This window comes from Rhinatrema bivittatum, chromosome 8 (genome assembly GCF_901001135.1).
Source record: "Rhinatrema bivittatum chromosome 8, aRhiBiv1.1, whole genome shotgun sequence".
In the NCBI taxonomy this organism is placed as follows: domain Eukaryota; kingdom Metazoa; phylum Chordata; class Amphibia; order Gymnophiona; family Rhinatrematidae; genus Rhinatrema; species Rhinatrema bivittatum.
The window spans coordinates 261105928-261122450 of NC_042622.1; the positions used below are offsets into that span (position 1 = coordinate 261105928).

Genomic DNA, 16523 nt, shown 5'->3' on the forward strand with positions numbered 1-16523 from the left:
TAGAGGTGTAAGGTAAATGTTAATAGGGTGGAGGAGAGGGAAGAGCCTTGCGGACACCTTGAAGTAAGGGGAGGGAAGAAGAGGTGGTATTGTCTATTTTGACAGAGAAGGTTCTGTTGGATAGGAAGGATTTGAGCCATGCTAAAGCCAAGCCGGAGATACCAATACCTTCTAGACGGGCAAGTAGATTATTGTGGCATATAGTATCGAAGGCAGCAGATATGTCCAGGAGTACAAGAAGGTGGCTGGTGCCCTTGTCCATACCTATAAGGAGGTGGTCGGTAAGAGTAAGCAGGAGGGTCTCGGTGTTAAGATGTTTACGGAAGCCGAATTGTGCGGCATGGAGGATATTGTGGTTCTCTAGATAGTCGGTAAGCTGTGAATTAACTACTCTTTCCATTATCTTGGCTACGAAAGGGAGGTTGGATATCGGATGGAAATTTGCAGGGTCATTAGGGTCAAGAGAGGGCTTCTTGAGGAGGGGTTTGACCACTGCTTGTTTAAGAGCATCTGGGACAAAGCCGGAAGATAGAGAGCAGTTGACAATGCCCGCTATCGCTCTGGAGATAGTATTAGGGATGGCAAGAAGCGCTTTAGAGGGAATGGTATCACTCGGGTGTGAGGCGGGTTTGAGTTTTTTGAGAATAGATTCTATTTCCTTGGAGGAAGTTAGGTCAAAGACTGATAGGATGGAGGTGGAGGGAGCAGGGCTTGAGACAGGAGAGTGAGTGGAGTCAGGAAATCTGGACAGGAGTTTCATGATTTTATTATGGAAGAAGTGTGCGAGTTCATTACTCTTGGCTTCAGCTTCAGAATCTGGGATGCAGGGAACGGTAGGCTTAATGAGGTTCGAGACATAGGCGAACAGAGCTTTGGGATTATAACTGTAGTCATGGATCTTAGCGGCATAGAAATCTCGTTTATGCTTCAAGGTGGATAGCCTGTAGTGGTGCAGGGCAGTTTTAAAGCTATCGGCGTGTTGGGGGGTAGGGTCCTTACGCCAGGTTCTCTCTTTGTGTCTCAGTTTGTTTTTTAAGGTTTTCAATTCTTTGGTGTACCATGGGTTGGAGGGTTTCGAGGTTGTGTTTATAACACGTTTGGAGATGGGGCAAAGTTTATTCGCTACCTCTTCAGTAAGGCTGCACCAAGAAGTAAGGGCAGCGTTAGGATCCGAGCAGTCCAGGTTGGATAGGGCGGTCATAAGGGCAGAGGCAAGGTCTTCACTAGGGCAGGTTTTTCTGGCTATTATGGTAGTATGAAGAGGGTTCTTCCTCATAGGGGCAGTGTTGATGGTGATTTGACTTTCAATAAGATTTATTTATTATTTATTTTTAGATTTTTATATACCGGTGTTCCTGTATTAAAATACAGATCACATCGGTTTACATTGAAACATAAAAATTATGCCAAGAGGCGGTACATATAACAAGGTTATAGAACTTGGAAAACAAGGAAAACAGATTTGAATAATAACACTGATAAAGTTGTAAAGTCTCTGAGAAATCAAATCATAAAATAAGGCGTAATTGTCTAAGATAAATGTGATCTGCAAAAGGGATTGCGATGGTGAGAAAATCTTGATAGCTGGAGGTAAAAAATAATCAAAGTTCTGGAAAAGCTTGGCTAAAGAGCCAGGTTTTAATTTTCTTTTTGAAGGAAGCAAAGCAGATCTCAAGGCGGATGTCTGGTGGGAGCATGTTCCATTGGACAGGTCCTGCTAAAGAAATGGTACGTTTCTGATGTAAGGATATTGTTGAAGGAACATAGAGTGTGCCTTTATAAGCTCCTCTGATAGGTCTAGTTGAAGAGTGAAAACGTAGTTGGGTGCTTAAGTGGAGTGGGGATATGTTGTAAATAGATTTATGAATTGCTGTGTATACTTTATAGAGAATCCTTTGCTTAATAGGCAGCCAGTGGAGGAGTTTTAGTATGGGGGTTATGTGGTCTCTTTTATTCGTATTGGTAAGGATTCTAGCTGCAGAGTTTTGAATCATCTGGAGGGGTTTGATGGATGAGGTTGGTAGGCCAAAAAGGAGCGAGTTGCAATAGTCAATTTTTGTTAGTATAATGGCTTGTAGAACCATCCGAAAATCATTGAAGTGGAGAAGTGGTTTCAATTTTCTCAGGACAAGAAGTTATAGAAACAGTCTTTAGTGGTGGTGCTTATAAATTTTTTGAAGTTAAGCTGATTATCTATCATGACGCCTAAATCACGTACATATGGTGAATGATTAATTATAGGAGTGGTAGAATTGAGTGGGACAGCTGGGTATATTAGATTGTTATTAACGTCATGATTGATAATTAAGATCTCTGTTTTGTTGTTGTTGAGAATGAGGCTGAGACTGGATAGAAGATGATTGATTAGTTGCAAGCAATTATTCCAGTGAATCAAGGTTTTTGTGAAGGGATTCTGAGATTGGGATGATTATTTGGATGTCATCCGCGTAAATGTAGTGTGTTAGGTTTAGATTTTTAAGAAGTCGACAGAGAGGGAGAAGGTAAATGTTGAAAAGGGTTGGAGAGAGGGAGGAACCTTGAGGGACTCCTTGATTTGCTGGGACCGGGTGTGATTCTTTGTTGTTTATCTTTACCTTGAATTGTCTATTAACCAGGAAGGACTTGAACCAGCTGAGTACTTTTCCCTTAATGCCTATGTCTATCAGACCTTGTAATAAAGATGAATGGTTGACAGTGTCAAAGGCCGCAGAGAGATCTAAAAGAATAAGGAGGTGAGGTTGTTTTTTATCCATATTAGTTAGAATATTGTCGGTGAGAGAGATAAGTAGGGATTCAGTGCTTAACGATTTACGAAAACCGTACTGGGAAGGTGCAAGAATGTAGTTTTCTTCAAGGTACTCTGATAGTTGTCTATTGACTATCTTTTCCATGATTTTGGCGATCATTGGCAAATTGGCTATTGGGCGGAAGTTAGCTGGATCTGTGGCCGGAAGATTAGGTTTTTTAAGAAGAGGTTTAAGAATTGCTAGTTTAAGTTGGTCAGGAACTAGACCTTGGGAAAGAGAGCAATTAATGATATTGGCAATTGGCTTTGAAATGGTATTCCTTATAGCGATGAGGAGGTTGTTTGGAATTGTGTCTAAGGGATGAGAGGATGGTTTCATTTTCTTGAGAATATTTTCAATCTCAAGAGCTGATGTGGTTTCGAAAGTTTCTAGAGTCGTATTTAGTTTGGGTGGAGTATTGGGTGGAGATGGAGGAGAAGAACTAGATGAAGAGAAAGAGACAGTCAATTTATCAATTTTTTCCTTGAAGTAATCAGCTAGTTCGGAGGCTTTGTTGAGAGCTTGATCATCTGGAATGGTAGGAGGGGATGGTTTAGTGAGGGCAGAAACGTAGGAGAAGAGTGCTTTCGAATCAAAGATGAAATGATGTATTTTTTTAGAGAAAAAATCTCTCTTTGTTTTAAGAATGTTGATCCTGTAGGCATTGAGAGTGGTTTTGTATACAGCTAATGTTGTGGGGGATGGGTTTTTTCTCCATGTGTGTTCTTTATTTCTTAGTTCTTGTTTAAGCAGCTTCAGTTCAGTGGTGAACCAGGGTTTCCTGTTGTCAGGCGAAGGTTGTACTACTTTGGTGATTGAAGGACAAGTTAGATCAGCGATTTTATTGGTGATGTTGCACCATGAAGATATGGCTGTAGAAGCGTTGGAGAGATCAAGTTGAGATAATTCATTAGAGAGATGGTTGCTGAGAAGGTCTGTGGAACAGGGTTTCCTGAATTGAATAGTGGTTTTTGGGAATGAAGTGGGAGGATGTCCTGAGAGTTTGAGTGTCGTGTTAATAATTTGATGGTCCGTCCAAGGGACAGGAAAACAAGAGGGTGAATCCGGGGGCAAGATACACTGATTAATGAAAATAAGGTCCAACGTGTGGCCTGCTTTGTGGGTTGGGCTTTTTATTTGTGTGAAACCCATATAGCTGAGTGATGAGAGTAGGGTAACACAGTTTGTTGTTTGTGGTGAAGCGTCGACATGTATATTGAAGTCTCCCAATAAAATGGCAGGTTTATCTGGGTTGAAATATTTGGCGGTAAGTTCAATGACCGGGGAGGGGTCAGAGTCTATAGTTCCAGGAGGAGCATAGAATAGTCCAATTTGTAGATGCTCGGATTTAAAAACTGCAAACTCTATGTTCGATGTGATATTTGAATATTGTAAAGTTAAACCTAGCTCTTTCTTGGATGCTAGGAAAAGACCTCCTCCCTTTCTTTTGAGTCTAGGGATGGAGAAAAAATTGTAAAGTTGAGTAGGTAGTTGGTTTAATAGAGCTATATCTGTGGGTTTAAGCCATGTTTCTGTGATTGCACAGATATCAGGGTTTACTTCTGTAAGGTAATCATTTAAGATGTGTGTTTTTTTCGAAAGTGATTGTGCGTTGAAAAGTGTTAGGGATAGAAGAGAAAGGCCCAGGAATTGTGTGATTGGTGAAATCATTATTGGAATTAGCCTTTGTTGACGGTTGTAATGTTGTGGTAGAGGTTTAGTTTGATGATTGCATAATTTCCTGATGATTGGAATGGAGTATGAACCATGGCAAAAATGGTGATGTAAGGGGATTGGGAAACCAGTTAGCATGTTGATTGTTGATGTTAACTCAGCTGTCTTGAATCTTGTTGCCTATGTAAACCTACAATTTTGAGGGTGAAACGCTGAGTTCTTTTCAAGATATGAAAGGAGAAAGACGTGGCCAATGAAGCAGGTTCTGTTCTCAGAGGCTGCACAAAGGGGGGGTCCGAGTGATGGATGCTGGAGGTTGAGGTTGAGAGAGGACCAAGTGAAGTAAGCTGGAGATTGAGTGTAGTCCGAGTGATGGATGGTAGAGATTGAGTGTAGTCCGAGTGAAGGGAGCTGGAGGTTGAGTGTAGTCCGAGTGAAGGGAGCTGGAGGTTGAGTGTAGTCCGAGTGATGGATGGTAGAGATTGAGTGTAGTCCGAGTGAAGGGAGCTGGAGGTTGAGTGTAGTCCGAGTGATGGATGGTAGAGATTGAGTGTAGTCCGAGTGAAGGGAGCTGGAGGTTGAGTGTAGTCCGAGTGATGGATGGTAGAGATTGAGTGTAGTCCGAGTGAAGGGAGCTGGAGGTTGAGTGTAGTCCGAGTGAAGGGAGCTGGAGGTTGAGTGAAGTCCGAGTGATGGATGGTAGAGATTGAGTGTAGTCCGAGTGAAGGGAGCTGGAGGTTGAGTGTAGTCCGAGTGAAGGGACCTGGAGGTTGAGTGAAGTCCGAGTGAAGGGAGCTGGAGGTTGAGTGAAGTCCGAGAGATGGATGGTAGAGATTGAGTGTAGTCCGAGTGAAGGGAGCTGGAGGTTGAGTGTAGTCCGAGTGATGGATGGTAGAGATTGAGTGTAGTCCGAGTGAAGGGAGCTGGAGGTTGAGTGTAGTCCGAGTGAAGGGACCTGGAGGTTGAGTGAAGTCCGAGTGAAGGGAGCTGGAGGTTGAGTGAATTCCGAGAGATGGATGGTAGAGATTGAGTGTAGTCCGAGTGAAGGGAGCTGGAGTTTGAGTGTAGTCCGAGTGAAGGGAGCTGGAGGTTGAGTGAAGTCCGAGTGATGGATGGTAGAGATTGAGTGTAGTCCGAGTGAAGGGAGCTGGAGGTTGAGTGAAGTCCGAGTGATGGATGGTAGAGATTGAGTGTAGTCCGAGTGAAGGGAGCTGGAGGTTGAGTGTAGTCCGAGTGAAGAGACCTGGAGGTTGAGTGAAGTCCGAGTGAAGAGACCTGGAGGTTGAGTGAAGTCCGAGTGAAGGGAGCTGGAGGTTGAGTGAAGTCCGAGAGATGGATGGTAGAGATTGAGTGTAGTCCGAGTGAAGGGAGCTGGAGGTTGAGTGTAGTCCGAGTGAAGGGAGCTGGAGGTTGAGTGAAGTCCGAGTGATGGATGGTAGAGATTGAGTGTAGTCCGAGTGAAGGGAGCTGGAGGTTGAGTGTAGTCCGAGTGATGGATGGTAGAGATTGAGTGTAGTCCGAGTGAAGGGAGCTGGAGGTTGAGTGAAGTCCGAGTGATGGATGGTAGAGATTGAGTGTAGTCCGAGTGAAGGGAGCTGGAGGTTGAGTGAAGTCCGAGTGATGGGTGGTAGAGATTGAGTGTAGTCCGAGTGAGGGGAGCTGGAGGTTGAGTGTAGTCTGAATGAAGGGAGCTGGAGGTTGAGTGTAGTCCGATTGCTGGATGCTGGAGGTTTGATTATGGGTTTCTGAAAGAGGATTGTGATTCAGAGAGGGTCTCTGGTCAAAAGGAGGGCGGGTACTTTCCCTTTGTAGTCGGGAGATTCTCAGCCGAAGGAGGGGGTGATGACTGAGGTTAAGGTCAGGAGATGAATATCCTTCTTACTTTTACTTTTTTTTTTTTTTTTTTTCTATTATCTACTTTTTCTTGAGACTCAGAGGCTGCACGAAGGGGCGCACAAAGGGGCAAGCCCCTTTGTCGCGCACGGCACCTGCAGGTATTAAAATTTAAACCTCCCTCTCCGCTGCTGATTGGATGTCCCCTGGGTGGTGGGCGGGTCCCAGAGCCGCGAGGATGGGCGGCGCGGCTGGCTGGAGGCGCGATCGGTGTCTGGGCTCGCCGGGGGAGGGGAGACAAGGAGGCCTTACCCCGACGGGTCTGGGCGCCGATCGCGCAGGCCTTCACTCCCTCGGAGCACAGCAGCAACGGCGGCAATAGTGTCAGCGGAGGACCGGGACAAGATAATGATCAGACCAAGGGACAGGGGTACAGGTAGGAGAGAAGGAGGGCTGGATACATGAATTGGTGAATATCAAATCCAGGGAATGACCAGCTTTGTGGGTGGGGGAGGTGATAATCTGCTGGAAACCAATGGCATGGAGGGCTTGAAGGAAGGTATCGCATGAGGAGGATAGGACAGAGGCGTCGACATGGAGATTGAAGTCTCCAAGGATAATGGCAGGGGTGTCTGTGTTAATGCAGTCAGCAATGAATTCAATAAAGGGTGAGGGATTGGATTCAAGCAGAGAAGGTGGGGCATATACAAGGCATACTTGGAGGGCACGAGATTTAAAAGCCTCGATAAAAGCCTCGATGCAGAAAGCAGTGGGAAAAATAGCCACTAAAATAGGCGCTAATGGAAAAATTGTTGCAGGCTCATTTCATGTTCAGAGGTCCCTTGCTCAGACCATTTCGTGATGTGATGTGTGTTAAGACGCCCGATAGCAGTCCATGGCGCTCCCCCGTCTTGTGTTGTATTGCGCTGCCCACCTATCGATGCTGATCAACTCCGGTCTCTGGCTTCCTTTGCTCTCCTCTCTGTGCCCTCGAGACATGACCGCTTTGACTGATAAATAGCAGTCCTCCGCATGAAGGACTGGATACCATTGCACGTATGAAATCTATTACTGTGAGGTGTCTTAACAATACCCCCTGGTATTCTTCTGCCTTATAAGATAATAAGCGTGCCCTCCATAGGCTAGAACGGAGATAGCACAAGGACAAGTCTGATTCAAATTATTCTGCCTATCGCACTGGCCTTGCAGCCTATAAAATTGTGATTGACAATGCAAAGCATACTTGGTCCACAGCACACATTTCTGCCGCTGCTTCCCCGCCACGTGAGTTATTTAGAATAGTGCATTCCTTATCCTCAACGCCTGGCTTGTGAGTCTTTGCCTATGTCTGATGCCTCCTGTGAAAAACTTATTTATTTATTTATTTTTAATTTTTATATACCCATGTTCCTGTAAAGAATACATATCGCACCTTTTTAATCGTAAAATGTCCTTGACTGTGGATTCCTTCCCCGCTGCTGCCCCAGTCCATACTTCCACCCTTGCCTGAGCAGACAACCCAGGCTAGGTGGACTGAGGTCCTGCCTACTTCTCTCTCAAGTAACTGAGATCCTTGCCCAATCCAAAGATAGCTTTTGCATATTTAACTCTTGTTCCACAGCTTTGGTTAAAACTTTACGCTCAGAGGCTGGTAGTTTCTTAATTGATTTGGTTAAAGCATCTCTTTCAGAGAGCTTGCTGCCGAAATCCCTAAGGTCTGCTGTGGTACGTCCCCTTATTAAAAAACCTGACCTGGATACGCTGGCGAGGTCTCTCCCGATTTCCACTCTGCCCCTGCTCTCAAAAATCACTGAGAAGATAGTCCATGTGCAACTACAAGCATATACTGAAGACAATCTTTACAGCAGTTTGGGTTTCGCAGATTACATAACACTAAATCCCTCCTTCTGTCCTGTTTCAACTTCATACATCACAGTTTTGATTCTGGCAAGACATTTCTTTTGATCTTGATTGATACCTCCTCTGCTTTCGAGACTTTAAATCATGACACTGCTGAATCGCTTTCATTCTATTGAATTGTCTCCACTGTTCTTTCTTGTTTGCCTTTTTTCTGTTCAACAGATCTTACAAAGTCATGCTGGGAAAAGCCTCTTCTGATCTTTATCTACTTGACACTGGGGTCCCCAGTGTTTTCTCTCTTTCGATTTCTTTATTCAATTTATACATTGCTCTATTTGCACCATTCTTGGCCAGCTGGATGTCACCTTTAAATTGTGAGGACAACCTTCAATTCTTTTTTCCATATATCTCTCCCTATGCTGCTGCCTTCTCAAAACTATCTGCTTGCCTGACACAACTTAGCTGATTTCCAACAAACTCGCTTTGAATGCAAAGAAGACCAAAATCATCCTTCTTTCTAGGACCCCTACAGCGAATACTCCTGCTCTTTTCAGTTTCCCAGTATGCCCACGATCTGGGAGTGGTAGTTGATTCTTCACATCAATTCGCTAGTCCACTCATCATATTTCAAACTGCGTCTGTTATGCTCCCTGAAATTGTTTTTGTGCACACTTGACTTTCAACTAATAACTCAATGCTTGGTTCTTTTGTTCCTTGATTACTGCAGTGCATTCTTCCTTGGCCTTCCGACTTCTCGCCTGCATCCTCTACAATTAGTCCAGAACTCTGCTGCCCAACTCATAACCAGTTCATCTCTTAAAGATCACATCTCCCCTGCTCTGGCCAGCTTACACTGGCTTCCCATCATATGGCAGGTAAAATTTAAGACTAACCTTGGTTTTCAAAGCTTTCCATGGCCAGCCTCCCTCGTGTATTGCCTCTTCAGTCTTAACCTATCATCCTACGTGTTCCCTCCATTCTTCTGCCAAAAACAGTTGTAGTCTCCTCCATTAAACATGTTCGTTTCAGTGAGTCCAGAGACCGGATTTTCAGCATGGCTGGTCCGATGTTGTGTAATAGCCTCCCAGATAAGATTAGAGTCAAAGACGTCTACCTTTGTTGTTGCAAACTACTGAAGACTGATCTGTTCATATGTGCACCGTCTTAATGGGTGTGCTTCTTCCCTCAAGTTTTGGTACTCCTATGAAAAGTGATTAATTCTGCCTTGCCTACTTGATCTGTGTTTTGTTCCTAGTCACCTAGTGGTGATTTAATTATGTATGTAATGCTGTTAGCCGCCTAGATTTGTGGCTAGGTGGTTTACAAATGTTGCAAATAAATAAATATTTCAAATTACTACTATTCGAAAATAAATTGTTTCAGCTCCAACCACTTTGGCTCTTTTATTCCATTGCTGGCTTTAGGAGCCGGGTCGGACGAACCAGCAATCTCCAGGGGATACAGATTAGCACCCACACTGCCAAAAGCCACAGCATCACCGAAACCAGGAACGAAAGTCGCCAAAGCAGTGGAAACGATCGCAATCAGCAAGCCATGGGCACCTCCAGACAGGCACTTTTACTTAACTCCTACCCTGACCCGGCACTAAAAAACCCGCTTAAAAAAACCCCACACTAACCGTTCTCCCTACTAGCGCAGCTCCCTGCATAGCCTGTGAATTGATAATTGCCTCCTTTACGTGCCATTTGCATGCACTTGCACAAAACCTGCTGTGGGTTTTTTGTGCGGGTTTGTGCACACGTTTTTCCGTGCTCAATGCGTTATTACATACACACATAAAATCAGCATGGGAAAACCCATGCAAAAACCCACGGATTTACCACAGTTTATTACATTGGCCTTTTTGTTTCAGTTTGTGTTTTGACAACTAGGAGAGTTGCAAGCCAAGACAGGATTTAGGTACAGTGGTATAACTGTGTGGGGGGTGTCCAGAAAGCAGACTAGATCTGCATCATTTGAATGGTAGCTTTCCTTAATTCTGCAAAGTTGAACTGCATTTACTGGGAGACCCAACAGTTTCAACTTTCCTTAGCAAAACTTATTCCAGCACTTGAACTCTCATCCCATATTCATGCTGGAAATGTTTAATTTCAGATAAACCAATGTTTGCGCTAACCTTGCATCAGGCATTAAATTTGCCTGTTTCACGCTTACATGCCTTCTTTTGCTCGCGCACATTTTTGTGTGTATAACTTTACTCTTGATTTAACAGAGTTTAGTTCACATAACATGTGCGCACAAACATAAGTCTTCTCTACTCCCAGTTCTAGTACCTTGTTATTTGTAACTGCTTCCTCCTCACTAATAGGTTACTCATTTGTTCTTTGTACACCCCTGTTCTATGTAAACCGGCATGATGTGATTGTATCATGAATGCCGGTATATAAAAATTTTAAATAAATAAATAAATAAATAAGTAAAACCGCATGTACAAATTAGTGCTCCTCCATGCAAATCCCATATTGCTATTATTCCTCAATGCAGAGAGGTGTGTAGGCTTAACTCGTTTTTTAATGTTGGAAATTTACCTCTTGGTCAGAGTTGAAGTTAGTTTCTGGAGCTAGTGTTAATCTATGGGACAGAATCTAGAGTTCATGGTGTAAAGGGCCTCTACTTGGAATTTATGCAAATAAAGCATGATTTACACACAAATATTTTCTGCACATAAATCATATTTGTGCACAAATCATGTTTTATATGTAGAAAACAATTTTTGGGTATACAAAACATGGTTTATGTGCATAAATCATGTTTTATGCATGCTAAGCATGTCTTTTATGCATACATTTTCAGACTTAACTCCAGATGCATTAGTATACTATTAGTTTACTGTAACAGGAAGTTCTTTAAATTTATTCCATTACATCAAGTCTAAACAAATCAGAAATCCAGAATAAAAACAGAAACAAATTCTCAAGAATTAGCAATAATACACACCACAGCACATAATAATATATGACCCAAGACAAAGGGTGAAGGACTTTCATAAGCAATAAGAAAAAAATAAAGAGGGTAATGCATTCCTATATCATATCACCTGCTACTCCAAAGAACCTAAAGGGCCAAGCCTATAAAGTGTCCTAAGCTTAGGTATCCCAATTTCCACTATCCAAGAAATAATATAATTGTGAAGGCTCAAAAAACAAAATAAGATTATCTATTTTAAGTAAACATTTACAAGGAAAACGTAATAGAACTGTCATACCAAGAGATATCACCTCCTGGCACATTGCAATAATTTTTTTCCTCCCCTCTTGTAAGTCATGGGAAATCCAAATTTTCTGCCCATGGAAAAAAAAATGCAAGATACTATCCCAGTCCTGAAAAAAAAACAACCAACCAACAAGTTGTATCTATTAGACTTATCTTCTGATAATTGCTTCAGAATCCTGGTCAAATCCAATTATCAAAAGTCAAACTCCCAACTGTGTCTCCATCTCCCAGACCTTCTGATCTTCCTTTAGTTAAGACATACACTTTGCTGATAGGGGGAAAAAAGCTTCTTCAGAACTTTTACAATTTCTTGCAGATATTTCCTAAAGAGGTCCAGGGGAGCCAGCAAAGAGACCCTGGGAAAATTCAACACGCATAGAGTAAGCTGTCTTGCCCCATTTTCTTTCAATCTTACAAATGGCTTACAGTTTTATCCTGAATCAAGCTTGATGTTGCAGATAATGTCTGGACTAACTGTTGCTCCAAATTCCTTATTTTATGACCGTGAGTAGACAGGATAACATCTTGTGCTTGAATCTTTGTTTGAGTTTCCAAAGCATTTATCACCAATGAAGAGATTTTTTAAGCGAAACCAAGGCTGACAAAATAGTTTCAAGGGTAATAACTGGAGGACAAATTAAAGAAGTCTCTCATACATGTCGGTATAGAAAATTATAAATAAATAAATACATGCCAGCAATCAACATGGGCACTAAGGAGGGAGAACTGGCACCTACCCCCATATCAGGAGCCAGCCCCGAAATCTCAGCTGAAATGGTGCCAACTATATCTCCTCTTTCTTCATTTACAGAACATCCTTGCATTATTACCCGCTTGTTCATAGTTTCCATCTTCATGGCACTTCTTTGAATCATGAGCATTACGGGTATACTTCTCTCCTCGGACACCAACAGTACATCCCTTCCAGGAAGGGCAATGGACCAAACAACCCCACAACTTTGTGATGCAGCATTGGAGGAGTAGATTGCTCGGACTCAGAGATATTTCAAAAGCCAGTCAGTCAGATGCCTTCTCACCTCAGCCAACAGTAGATACCTCAAGTGAGCCAAATGGAATTGGAATCAGATGTTCCATAATAGAGATCTACCAAAGTTATACCAGCAACAGGGAGTCGTAATGGTACTTCCTCACTTTGCCTTTCCTTTTTGCAAGGCACAAATGCCATGAAAGAAAAATAGACAACAGATCATTCTACAACAACTCCACATCTTCACAAGTCTAACCCCTGTAATGCCATCTTGGATCTCCCAGCGTCAGGAAGTTGTTTTAGCATTAAACAAAGAAAATGTGTGAAATTATACTAGGGTTTAGATTACCACATGCCAATTGTGTTATTGCTTAATTAACCTACTTTGCACACTAGTGCACAAGTCCCTCATAGTCAAGCAAAGTAGAATAAGCTCAGAGCACCAAATAACTAACACTACAAATAATAGACTACATTTATTAGGAGCATTCAAATATCTTTTATAGCAGTGGAGGAGTAGCCTCGTGGTTAGAGCAGTGGGTTACAACCCAGCATTCAAATCCCACTGTTGCTCCTTGGGCAAGTCAATTTCCCCTCCCTTGCCTCAGGTACCAATTTAGATTATAAACCCTCTGGAAATAGGGAACTCCCTATAGTACCTGAACATAATCCGAAAAGCAGAATATAAAATAAATGCATGACAAGCAGCAGATTGTCTGTTAGCTCCAATGAGGACGGAACCATGTTATTCATTATCCAGTTACAAGTGTGCCAAAAGATACAGTAGAAAACAGTGACTTGCTTTAAGATCACACAGAGCGCTAGTGGCAAAGCTAAGGATGGAGGCAGATGGCCATAAAGTGATTTATCCCTTTTCCTCCTTCCCGAGATTACACAGTCAGGCTTCAAGGCGGATTAAAAGTCCCTTGAGATCAATATTTCGGGAAGTCTAAACTAATTACACTCGTTTTACATAGTTTTGTTTGGATGCGACTGATTGTTTACAGTAATTTAGGTGTTTGGGTTTTATTTTATTTATCTAAACTGTAGCACCAACCAACTAATAACAATAATAAAACAACTAGCAAACGCGGCGGTGTTTACACCTGGCAGAGAGAAACTGGAGTGAGGAAATCAACAAGCGAGCAAGGGGGTGGGGGGGAGGGGGGTAAAGAAAAGTCGCGCGCATTGACTGACCAAACTCTCGGCCGCCCGCCGGCGCTCTCAATCCTCCGCAACCGTCACATCCGGACAATTTGCCCCCCACTTCCACCTCCCTGGCGTGCGCGCACCCCAACGCCTCGCTCTCTTCTTTCGGCTTCGCGCACGCACGCGTGCTTTCCTCTGGAGCTCGTGCGCCGGGTTCGTGGAGCGGCGTGGTCTGTCCTCGAGCGAGAGGACGGGCGGGAGTTTTACCTGCTCTAAACACACAAGGAGGAAGTTAAATCGTCGGGATTCATTGGAAAGGCGAGGTTAATACTAGTGACTGTAATGAGCACAAATGAAAGTTCACGACTTCGTAAAAGTGATCTGTTGATATCAGATTCTGTCTAGTTTTCATGGTATCCACACTGATTGTGACCACAATGAAATAAATGCACGTGCGCTGGAGACCTTCTATACGCAGTGGTACCTTCCTAAAAAAAATGTAATAGGTTGGGACCAGCAGAAAATAGACTCTATGCAATGCAACACTGGAGAAGTATAAACTAAAATGCATTTCCTTCTGTGCTGGGTAAAATGCAAAGAGATCCGCGCATATTTCCCAAAGCTGACAAAGAAAATCCAAGATTTTTCCCAAAAGAATGAGCAAGAAACTATTTATATTCCTAGGTGAAAGAGGACAAACTGGATATTGCAGCAGAAATATGTGGTATCCTGCAACCAGGCCAGAAATGGAAACAACAGGGACAATATGGGCCAGCATCAAAATCTGTAATTTTTTTCCCTTATTTTCCTACCCTTTTATTTTAATCATTCTGTTTATTACTTTGGCAACACACGTAAGGATGTCATGCCAAGAATGTTATCTGAATTGGAAAAAGAAGCATAAGAACATGCCATACTGGGTCAGACTAAGGGTCCATCAACTCAACTTACCCATCCAGTTACTCCTATCCACATAGCAAGGATTCATCCCAGTTGCTAGGTATACAGCATAACCACTTAATAAATCCCTCCTTATCCAAGACGATTTATATTGTCTTCCTCCTTTGTACTCCGCAAGCAAGGATCCCCTTTTTAGGTTATACCAAGCTTCCACCTCTTCCCATATCTAATCACAAAGCTTTGTAATAATATGAATAGGCAACAATACTAGCATGACTGTGGCTTGAACATTAGGCCTTCTGTGGCCCTTTCAAATGGTACCCCACCACCATCACCAACCTGCTGCACTGACTCGGTCAACAAAAGTAATCTATAGACTTCCAGAGATACTTTGCAATATGAGTGTTTGCATTTCTCTTAGAACTATTTGTTATTAGAAGATCAATCTGCTATTTGATTTTTTTTTACTTTTTATATACCCCAAGAAAATAACTCTTGAACACAACTGCATTGATAAGGTAATCAAACTTATAAGAACAACCAAATACAGAAAAAAAGAAAAGAAAGTTAACATCTATGCTACCAGTCCACCATAAATGGAGAGGATACAAAATTTCAGGATTGTAGGAGAGGAATAGCCAATGGCTCTTAGACCAGTTTATTAATCAGAAAGGCCACCAACTGATATATATAAAATATATATCTTACAGATAAAGTGTTTAATGGCACTCGTATAGAATATTTAGCTGGAAAAGTGCACCCATCTGAAGGACTCTGGGCCTTAACAACAAAAACTGCCTCTGTTTTTTCTGCATGGTTTTAGCTATGTCTAGAAAGACTTATCCTGCAATTTAGGTACTGGGTTTTCCAATATCTAAAAAACAAATGGAGAACCCAGCTCCTGTCTGCATTTAAAACAAAATTAATAACATGGTAGGAAAACTTTTCTCTTGATCTTCTTTGTAATTTTTTAGGATCCTAAAAAATTACGAGATAGCCTGCCAATTAGTCAATTTTTTAAATTAAGGAGGCTGTGTTCTACTCTTTCTGAATTTAAAATTCAGTCAGGATATGAAGTCCTAGTTTTTGAATCGGGGCTATCCTTGCTCTGTGATTAAAAAAGCTTTCAAACGGGCTTTTTTTGCAAACAGGGAGTTACTCTTGGGCTATAAAGCAAGCCGTGAAAATGACAGGCTGACGTGTTCTACAGTTCAGCAACCGCGTAAAAGACGTTATTGAAATCCTTCAAAAACATTGGAATATGCTATCCCTCCACCAAGGTTTTGACAAATTCCCCCCGTTTTGCCTTCTCTAGGAATCACAATCTTCGAGATAAGATTGTGAGGGCTTGTCTGAAATCTAATGTAGAAGATCAAGCTGATGGACATGAACAAGGGAATTTCCCTTGTGGCAAATGTGAAATGTGCGGGTTGGCTTTGGTTGGAACAGAGTGGCAGCACCCTGGTTCAAGGGGTACAATTTTTTTGAAAAAATCAACAAATTGTAATTTCACACATGTGTATGTCCTTCACTGTCCCTGTAATTTGATTTATGTAGGGCGAACTAAAAGACACGTCTTTTAGAACATAAAAGCTGTATTAAGAATTCAAAATTGACAGCTCCACTGGTCAATCACTGCATCGATAAAGGACATCATTTTACGGACTTCCAGTGGACTATTCTTGAAATGCTGCAAGTGTCATCTCGGGGTGGCGATATCCAACATGTTCTAATTAGACGAGAACAGTTTGGGATTTTCAAATTACGATCGGTTCATCCATTCGGACTGAATGAAATAGTGAATTGGTATTCCCTGTCGTAATCTATGACATCAGCACGTTTTGACGTATAAAGTTAGAGTGTTTGGGCGCCATGTTTAAAGGCCTTTCATGAATTACTAAAAAGCTGAAATCTCTCGGGACACATGCTGGAAGGAAAATAGAGAGCATTTTTTGAAAAGTTTTGTGGAACCCCCTGAAGCAGATCTTATACCGAAACATGGCCATGTCGGGGTTGTGAACAGAGTTAGCCTCCAGATAAAAAGATAAGTAAAAACGGTTCTCATTAGAAATTTTTGCAGTTAATGATGTTTGAGATGT

General features: G+C 42.3%; 1 protein-coding gene across 3 annotated transcripts in view; it reads right to left on the minus strand.

Moving 5' to 3' along the window:
* DNAJC4 (DnaJ heat shock protein family (Hsp40) member C4) overlaps window positions 1–13714 on the minus strand; it is a 301306-nt gene extending 287592 nt beyond the window's left edge. For all 3 annotated transcript variants that reach the window (XM_029614759.1, XM_029614757.1, XM_029614758.1), the window contains exon 1: window positions 13573–13714. The gene's annotated coding sequence lies outside the window, so the exon portion shown is untranslated. The remainder of the gene's footprint in view (window positions 1–13572) is intronic.
* Window positions 13715–16523: the final 2809 nt, after the last annotated feature.